The sequence below is a fragment of the Capricornis sumatraensis genome, chromosome 2 (assembly GCF_032405125.1).
Source record: "Capricornis sumatraensis isolate serow.1 chromosome 2, serow.2, whole genome shotgun sequence".
Classification (NCBI taxonomy): Eukaryota; Metazoa; Chordata; class Mammalia; order Artiodactyla; family Bovidae; genus Capricornis; species Capricornis sumatraensis.
This window is the reverse complement of record NC_091070.1, coordinates 155054626-155064680: the sequence shown is the minus strand read 5'-3', so window position 1 is coordinate 155064680 and position 10055 is coordinate 155054626.

Here is a 10055-nt window from a genome sequence, read left to right as displayed (position 1 = left end):
CTGTGGACAGAGGCTGCTAACATTGTATAGGAGGTGGTGATCAAAACCATATGTAAGAAAAAGAAATGCAAAAAGGCAAATGGTTGTCTAAACAGATCTTACAAATAGCTGAGAAAACAAGAGAAATGAAAGGCAAAGGAGAAAAGGAAAGATACATCCATCTGAAAGCAGAGTTCCAAAGAATAGCAAGGAGAGATAGAAAGCCTTCCTCAGTGATCAATGCAAAGAAAAAGAGGAAAACAATAGAATGCAAAAGACTAGAGACCTCTTCAAGAAAATTAGAGATACCAAAGGAACATTTCATGCAAAGATAAGCACAATAAAGGAAAGAATCGATATGGATCTAAAAAAAGCAGAAGATATTAAGAAGAGGTGGCAAAAATACACTGAAAAAACTATACAAAAAAGACCTTCATGACCCAGGTAATGACAATGGTGTGATAACTCACCTAGAACCGAACATCCTAGAGTGCAAAGTCAAATGAAAAGCATCACTACGAACAGAGCTAGTGGAGGTGATGGAATTCCAGTTGAGTTATTTCAAATCTTAAAAGATGATGCTGTGAAAGTGCTGCACTCAAGATGCAAGCAATTTTGGAAAACTCAGTAGGGGTCATGGGACTGGAAAAGGTCAGTTTTTATTCCAGTCCAAAGAAAGGCAGTGGCAAAGATAGTTCAAACTACCACACAATTGCACTCATCTCACATGCTAGCAAAGTAATGCTCAAAATTTTCCAAGTCAAGCTTCAACAGTAAGTGAACGGTGAACTTTCAGATGTTCAAGCTGGATTTATAAAAGACAGAGGAACCAGACAGCAAGTTGCCAACATCCATTGGATCATAGAAAAATCAAGAGAGTTCCAGAAAAACATGTGCTTCATTGACTATGCTAAAGCCTTTGACTGTGTGGATCACAACAAACTGTGGGAAAATCTGAAAGAGGTAAGAATATCAGACCACCAGACCTGCCTCCTGAGAAATCTGTATGCAGGTCAAGAAGCAACAGCTAGAACCAGACATGGAACAAAGGACTGGTTCCAAACTGGGAAAGGAGTACATCAAGGCTGTATATTATCACCCTGTTTTTTTTATTTATATGCAGAGTACATCATGTGAAATGCCAGACTGGATGAAGCACAAGCTGGAATCAAGATTGCCGGGAGAAATATCAATAACCTCAGATATGCAGATGACACCACCCTTATGGCAGAAACTGAAGAGGAACTAAAGAGCCTCTTGATGAAAGTGAAAGAGGAGAGTGAAAAACCTGGCTTAAAACTCAACATTCAGAAAACTAAGATTATGGCATCCAGTCCCATCACTTCATGGCAAATAGATGGGGAAACTGTGGCTGACTTTATTTTTCTGGGCTCCAAAATCACTGCAAATGGTAACTGCAGCCATGAAATTAAAACACACTTGCTCCTTGGAAGAAAAGCTATGACAAAACTAAACAGCATATTAAAAAACAGAGACGATTACTTTGCTGACAAAGGTCTGTCTAGTCAAAGCTATGGTTTTTCCAGAAGTCATGTATGGATGTGAGAGTTGGACTATAAAGAAAGCTGAGTGCCAAGGAATTGATGCTTTTGAACTGTGGTATTGGGGATGACTCTTGAGAGTCCCTTGGACTGCAAGGAAATCCAAACAGTCCAGTCTAAAGGAAATCAGTCCTGAATATTCGTTGAAAAGACTGATGCCGAAGCTAAAAATCCAGTACTTTGGTCACCTAATGTGAAGAATTGAATCATTGGAAAAGACCCTGATGCTGGGAAAGATTGAAGGCAAGAGGAGAAGGGGATGACAAAGGATGAAATGGTTGGGTGGCATCACTGACTTAATGGACATGAGTTTGAGCAAGCTCTGAGAGTTGGTGATGGACAGGGAATCCTGGCATGCTGCAGTCCATGGGATCACAAAGAGTTGGACACGACTGAGCAACTGAATGAACTGATGGTTTGTCATGGTTTTTCTTTTAAGAAGCAAATATCTTTTAATTTTGTGGCTGCAGTCACCATCTGCAGTGATTTTCGAGCCCCCCCCCCCCCAAAAAAAAAATCTGTCAGTACTTCCACTTTTTTCCCTTCCATTTGCCATTAAGCGATGGTACCAAATGCCATGATCTTAGTTTGAATATCTAATTTTAAGGATGTTTTTACTCTCCTCTTTTATTCTCAGGCTCTATAGTTCCTCTTCAATTTCTGCCTTAGAGTGGTATCACCTGCATATCTAAGGTTTTTGATATTTCTTCCAGCAATCTTGCTTCCAGCTTGTGAGCCATCCAGTCCAGCATTTTGCATGATGTACTCCACATATAAGTTAAATAATCAGGGTGACAATATACAGCCTTGATATACCTCTTTCCCAATTTGAAACCAGGGCATTGTTCCATGTTTGGTTGTAACTGGTGTTTCTTGCCCTGCATACAGGTTTCTCAGGAGGCAGGTAAGGTGATCTAATATTCCCATCTGTTTAAGAATTTTCCAGTTTGTTGTGATCCACACAGTCAAAGGCTTTAGCATAGTCAATGAAGTAGAAATTGATGTATCTTTGGAATTCCCTTGCTTTTTCTATGATCCAGCTGATGTTGGCAATTTGATCTCTGGTTCCTGTGTCTTTTCTAAATGCCAGCTGGTACATCTGAAAGTTGTGGTTTCATGTACTGTTGAAGTCTACCTTGAAGAATTTTGAACATTATCTTGCTAGCATGTGAAATGAGTGCAACTGTATGGTAGTTTGAACATTCTTTGGCACTGCCTTTCTTTGGGATTGGAATGAAAACTGAACTTTTCCAGTCCTGTGGCCACTGCTGAGTCTTACAAATTTGCTGACATATTGAGTGTAGAATTTTAACAGCATCATCTTTTAGAATTTTAAATACCTTAGCTGGAATTCCATCACCTCCACTAGCTTTGTTTGTAGTGATGTTTCCTAAGGCCCACTTGACTTCACTTTCCAGGATGTCTGGCTCTAGGTTAAGGACCGCACCATCATAGTTATCTGAGTCATTAAGACCTTTTTTTGTATAGTTCTTTGGTGTATTCTTACTACCTCTTCTTAATATCTTCAGCTTCTCTTAGGTCCTTGCCATTTCTGTCCTTTATTGTGCCCATCTTTGCATGAAGTGTTCCCTTGGTATCTCTGATTTTCTTGAAGAGCTCTCTAGTCTTTCCCATTCTATTGTTTTCCTTTGTTTTTTGCATAGTTCACTTAAGGAAGACTTTCTTATCTCTCCTTGCTACTCTCTGGAACTTTGCATTAAGTTGGGTATATGTTTCCCTCTCTTTTGCCTTTTAATTTTCTTCTTTCCTCAGATATTTTTAAGCCCTCCTCAGACAATGTTTGCCTTTTTGCATTTCTCTTTCTTGGGGAGAACTTTGGTTACCACTTCCTGTAAAATGTTGGGAAGGTCTGTCCATAGTTCTTCAGGCACTCCATCTACCAGAACTAATCCCTTGAATCTATTCTTCACTCCCACTGTATAATTGTAAAAAATTTAGGTTATACCTTAAAAGCCTATTGGTTTTTCCCTACTTTCTCCCATTTAAGCCTGAATTTTGCAATAAAGATCCAATGATCTGAGCCACAGCCAGCTCCTGATCTTGATTTTGCTGACTGTGTAGAGCTTCTCCAACTTCAGCTGCAAAGAATATAATCAGTTGATTTCAGTAATGACCATCTGGTGAGTCCATGTGTAGAGTCAACTCTTGTGTTGTTGGAAGAGAGTGTTTGCTATGACTAGTGTATTTTCTTGGCAAAACTCTGTTAGCATTTGCACTGGTTCATTTTATACTCCAGAGCCAAATTTGCCTGTTCCTCTAGGTATCTCTTGACTTCCTACTTTTGCATTCTAATTCTCTATGATGAAAATGAGATCTGTTTTTTGTATTAATTCTATAAGGTCTTGTAGGTCTTCATAGAATCGTTCAAAGCAAGAGCTTAGAGCTACACTGACATAAGAGAAATTATTTTTTATCTGTCATTTTGTGATATAAACCTGGCCATGGTGCTTCCTCTTGAATAGATTTCAGTAATTAATGATCTTAAGGTAAGTGAAAGAATGCAGGAACAAAGCAAAAACTGTTGCAAAAACAATAGTTCAGCAATAAAACATAGTCCTAGATCCTACTCAAGAAATATACCTACCAATCTGATACATATTTTTGAGTCCAACAGCAACTAGCACCTCCACCCAAGTGGAGGATGGTAGCTACATGATGAGACCCTAGAATGGTCAGAAATTAAGGAAAAGTGATTTTTACCTTTTCTGACCCTTGTGACTTCCATCAACTAAGCTTGAACTCTGTCAACCTTGCCCTAATTTTGTGTTGAATTCTCCTCTACTCAAGCCCCTTCATGAATATGCATATACCCTTAGCTTAAAACTTCTCCAAGTTTGCTGTTCAAGGAGACACTGCTTTGGGAAATATCCTCCGTGTTCTCCTTTATTGTTGCATGTAATAAATCCTTCTCCCAATCTTTGTCTTCATTGTCTTTTGGCTAGAGACCCACCAAGAGGCAAACCAAGGATTTGTGTAATATAACCTGTCTAAAGGCTACATTTTCATATCTTTGTCTACCTCACATGGATCTCAGGCAGGGATAGAGGAGGAGTAGGTAACAACATAACTTGGATATCAGTTGGAAAGAAGCAATGAAAATTATTCAAGAAAAACACAAGGAAACAGATTCACAAAGATTTGGTCAAGAGATAACTGTTAGGACACAAAAAAGACCATCTAAGGCAGCATTTTAGTTTCCAATTCCCTTCTTCAAACCAAATAGAACTGAGTGAACAGTATTTACAATGTTTTAACCTGTCACAGGCAACCTGAGGGACTAGTCTCAGTTTCATCTACTATTCTAGGAAATTATTGAGCCTGAGGAAAAGGTGATGGGACAATTCAATTCATAGCCAGTTAGTCAGAAGCACAGGAAAAACCAGAACTTGTAATAGGCATCTGAACTCGGTGATAGTCTTGTGGGACTGAACTCTTAACCAGAAGCTTATGGAATAACTTTAGTAATTAGTGTCAGAATTGCTTGGTTTACCAAGGAAACCAGAATTGAAAGAAACACATCTACCACAATGTTCATCACAGTGCTATTTACAATAGCTAGGACATGGAAGCAACCTAGATGTTCATCGGCATATGAATTGATAAGAAAGTTGTGGTACATATACACAAGGGAATATTACTCAGGTGTTAAAAAGAATGCATTTGAGTCAGTTCTAATGAGATGGATGAAACTGGAGCCTATTCTACAGAGTAAAGTAAGTCAGAAAGGAAAGCACCAATAAAGTACATTAAAGCATATATATGGAATTTAGAAAGATGGTAAGGATGACCCTATATGCAAGGGAGCAAAAGAGACATAGATATAAAGAACAGAATTTTGGACTCTGTGGGAGAGGGTGAGGGTGGGATGATTTGAGAAAATAACATTGAAACATATATATTACCATATGTGAAATAGATGACCAGTCCAAGTTCAATGCATGAAACAGGACACTCAAAGCCAGTGCACTGGGACAACTCAGAGAGATGGAATGGGGAGGGAAATGGGAAGGGGGTTCGAGACAGAGGGACACATATACACCCATGGCTGATTCATGTCAGTGTATGGCAAAAACCACCATAATATTGTAAAGTAATTAGCCTCCAATTAAAATTAATTAATTAATTTAAAAAATTTAAAAAGAATTGCTTAAATACCTATACATCTAGTGACATCCTAGAGCCAGACATTTGGAATGTGAAGTCAAGTGGGCCTTAGAAAGCAGCACTACAAACAAAGCTAATGGAGATGATGGAATTCCAGTAGAGCTATTTCAAACCATGAAAGATGATGCTGTGAAAGTGCTGCACTCAATATGCCAGCAAATTTGGAAAACTCAGCAGTGGCTACAGGGCTGCAAAAGGTCAGTTTTCATTCCAATCCCAAAGAAAGGCAGTGCCAAAGAATGCTCAAACTACCACACAATTGCACTCATCTCACATGCTAGTAAAGTAATGCTCAAAATTCTCCAAGCCAGGCTTCAGCAATACATGAACCGTGAACTTCCTGATGTTCAAGCTGGTTTTAGAAAAGGCAGAGGAATCAGAGATCAAATGGCCAACATCCGTTGGATCATGGGAAAAGCAAGAGAGTTCCAGAAAAACATCTATTTCTGCCTTATTGACTATGCCAAAGCCTTTCTGTGGATCATAATAAACTGTGGAAAATTCTGAAAGAGATGGGAATACCAGACCACCTGACCTGCCTCTTGAGAAATCTGTATGCAGGTCAGGAAGCAACAGGTAGAACTGAACATGGAACAACCGACTGGTTCCAAATAGGAAAAGGAGTGCGTCAAAGCTGTATATTGTCACCCTGCTTATTTAACTTCTATGCAGAGTATATCATGAGGAACGCTGGGCTGGATGAAGCACAAGCTGGAATCAAGCTTGCTGGGAGAAATATCAATAATCTCAGATATGCAGGTGATACCACCCTTATGGCAGAAAGTGAAGAGGAGCTAAAAAGCCTCTTGATGAAAGTGAAAGAGGAGAGTGAAAAAGTTGTCTTAAAGCTCAACATTCAGAAAACGAAGATCATGGCATCCGGTCCCATCACTTCATGGGAAATAGATGGGGAAACAGTGGAAACAGTGTCAGATTTTATTTTGGGGGGCTCCAAAATCACTGCAGATTGAGACTGCAGCCATGAAATTAAAAGATGCTTGCACCCTGGAAGAAAAGTTATGACCAACCTAGATAGCATATTGAAAAGCAGAGACATTACTTTGCCTGCAAATGTCCATCTAGTCAATGCTATGGTTTTTCCTGTGGTCATGTATGGTGTGAGAGTTGGACTGTGAAGAAAGCTGAGTGCCAAAGAATTGATGCTTTTGAACTGTGGAGTTGGGAAGACTCTTGAGAGTCCCTTGGACTGCAAGGAGATCCAACTAGTCCATTCTAAAGGAGATCAGCCCTGGGTGTTCTTTGGAAGGAATGATGCTAAAGCTGAAACTCCAGTACTTTGGCTGGCTCATGCGAAGAGTTGACTCATTGGAAAAGACTCCGATGCTGGGAGGGATCGGGGGCAGGAGGAGAAGGGGACAACAGAGGATGAGATGGCTGGATGGCATCACTGACTTGATGGACATGAGTTTGAGTGAATTCCGGGAGTTGGTGATGAACAGGGAGGCCTGGCGTGCTGCGATTCATGGGGTCGCAAAGAGTCGGACACGACTGAACAACTGAACTGAACTGAACTGAACTGAACACCTATATGGACTTTGACTATCTTTGTTTCACAATCACCTGCCTGACCTTAGACTAGAGTTGCATGGGGCACGGATTTTATCCACTTTTTTCACTTCTGGCCACTGAGGACTTAAAACAATGCCCAGTACATGTTAAGTACTCCACAAAAATGAGACATAACCTTGTCTCAGAACTCCTAGAGCCAATGCCTGCATGTCCCTTCCTGCCTCTTCTCACCCCCAAAATGTTAGTGTTCTCACGCCTCCACCGTATGTCCTTTACTTTCTCAGTCTTTCATTTGATGCATCACATGTGCGTGTGTGCTTTCTAAGTCGCTTCAGTTGTGTCCGACTCTGTGTGACCCTGTAGACTGTGTAGCCTGCCGGGCTCCTCTGTCCATGAGATTCTTCCAGCAAGAATACTGGATAGGGTTGCCATACCCCTCTCCAGGGGATCTTCTTGACTCAGGGATTGAACTCTTGTCTCCTGCATTGGGAATCAGGTTGTTTACCACATAGGAAGCCCTTATGCACCACAGGGACATCGCTAATACATGAACAATTCTGTTGTCTAACAAATCCTGCCTATTTGTCTGGACATTCATGGCCTCATTATGGGTTCTGAAATGAGGTTTCAAGATAGTCTTCACTGCTATGCTACCGAAAACCTGTTTCAGAACTGGACTCAGGTGATGACTCAGTGTTCACCCTCCTATGATGCCAGCTTCTCCATTTCATTGGCCTCCTCTTAACATGGACACAAATAAGGAAAAGGAAATGCTGCATGATGGCAAATAGGAATATAAATTTCTCATCTCAGTCTTCTCATAAATTCTGCTTATGAATGCCTGCTTGATCTTCTAGAGGCAGATAAAAATGTATAGGTTATAGAAGTTACATTAATTCTTCAAAGTATGGAGTTTAGTTTATTTAATGGTATAGCTTATAATCTGGTATAGTAACTCATGCTACAAAACTAGAAAGGAAGTTACCTTTGTTTAGCTTTAATTTTCTTATTTTTAAATGATTAACAAAGAAACCACTATTAGGTTTTGAATGCAGAGCTACTCTTTTCTACAATGAAGTTTAACTAATAAAAATGTATTTGGTTTACTCCTTTGTTGCAGTGAGTGTGGGAACTACAGAGTGAATTTACATAAATACTCCACTTGATATGCTTGAGTCTCACGTGGTCCCTTATGAAGCTGCAGTCTGAGTGAAAAACTACTACTTATCAGCATTTGCCTAACTGTGGAAGGAGGCATTCTCCATGCAGATGGGAAATGAAGGGAAGATTCTATGGAAAAAAAGGTCCCAAGGTAACCAGAACAAGCAGGTTTATTAATGTAGATTCAGTGGCATTAGCTGCTTCCCTGCTTTTCTCTCATCATGTAATATTTTGAAACACTGTATAATCTTTTTCACAATACTAACATATGTGATGTAATCCCTATATTCCTTACAAACGCAAGGAACATAAAGCAGATGTGAAAAACTTTGATGAATGTTTCTATTATATAAAGCAAGAGTCTGCAAATTATGGCTTCTGAGTGCCAGCTGTATTTTAAAACAATGGTTTCTTGGAAAACAGGCATACCATCCATTTGTGTATCATCTGTGGTTGCTTTATGGCAGAGTTGAGGACATACTCATGAATAGTTACTATCCCAGATTTTGCAAAAACATTAGCCAATCATGGCTATATAAATGAAAATATTATACTTTTTTGGTGAAAAACTATAAAAAATCAGAAATGTAAAGTTCAACATTTTACATTTTTACTTCCAAACTGAAATAATTCTTAATTGCTCTAAGAAGTTTTAAGCACTTACCTAGGGCTTTTGACAGTTGTGATAAAGTCCTAAGTAATACCAAGAGTATTATTTTACTGATCAAAAAAAGTCAAAAACAACCCATATTCTCTTGGAGGATGTGACTCAAGAATTGGGAAACAGTAGCCTAAACTTCAGGGTAATGAACAATTTAATAACTAATTTAGCTCAGTTTTCTAACAGATTATCTGTCATCATTTCAAGCTCATTTTTGCAAGTTTTAAATGGCTACAAAGACAACGTATAATTGTCATCCTGTTACTATGTTTAGTCTAGTGTCACTTAAAGTTCTAAAGTGTCCCATTAAAGTTATTAATTAAAGTAATTAAAATTATAATCTGGGTGAAATGAACAAGAAGGGAAAGTTTCCTTTTTTAGCCCATTTATATATGATCCAGAGTATAATCATGCTAATGGTTTCTTCCATCTTCCTGTGGAAATTCTGTAGACCTTCTAGATCACTATACAAGGTGATTTGCCTTAGCTTGGGATTCACCAGTAAGCACTGCCCATTCCAGGTATCCAGGAGTCACATCACTACTCACAGACGGTGCTGTCTTGAAACAATGGGACACCATATACTGCCTTTACTAGAAGTTAGAATGGTTCTTCCCAACCTCTTGTGCATTTGGTCAAACTCATGACCAACTATGTCCCAAGACTTTGACCTAAGACTGCTCAGTATCCACTTGTCTAACTAGTGGTCATCTGGAAGAAGAAGTTCCAGGGTGGTACCAGCTTACGATACCTCCTGTGCTGGCACAGAGGTAAAGTGCATCTTGCTACACAGTTTACAATATTGTGAGGAAGAAGCACATGACTTCAATTATAGAACTGCATGTCTTTGCAAATTTTAGTGTAGTGAAAATGTGAAACTTAAATATTATCAACTATGGTGATGCTTTTCTTAGTTTTAAACTTCTTGAGTAATGCCTTGAATAAGAGTGACCAGGAAAGTTCTATTCTTTAATTCT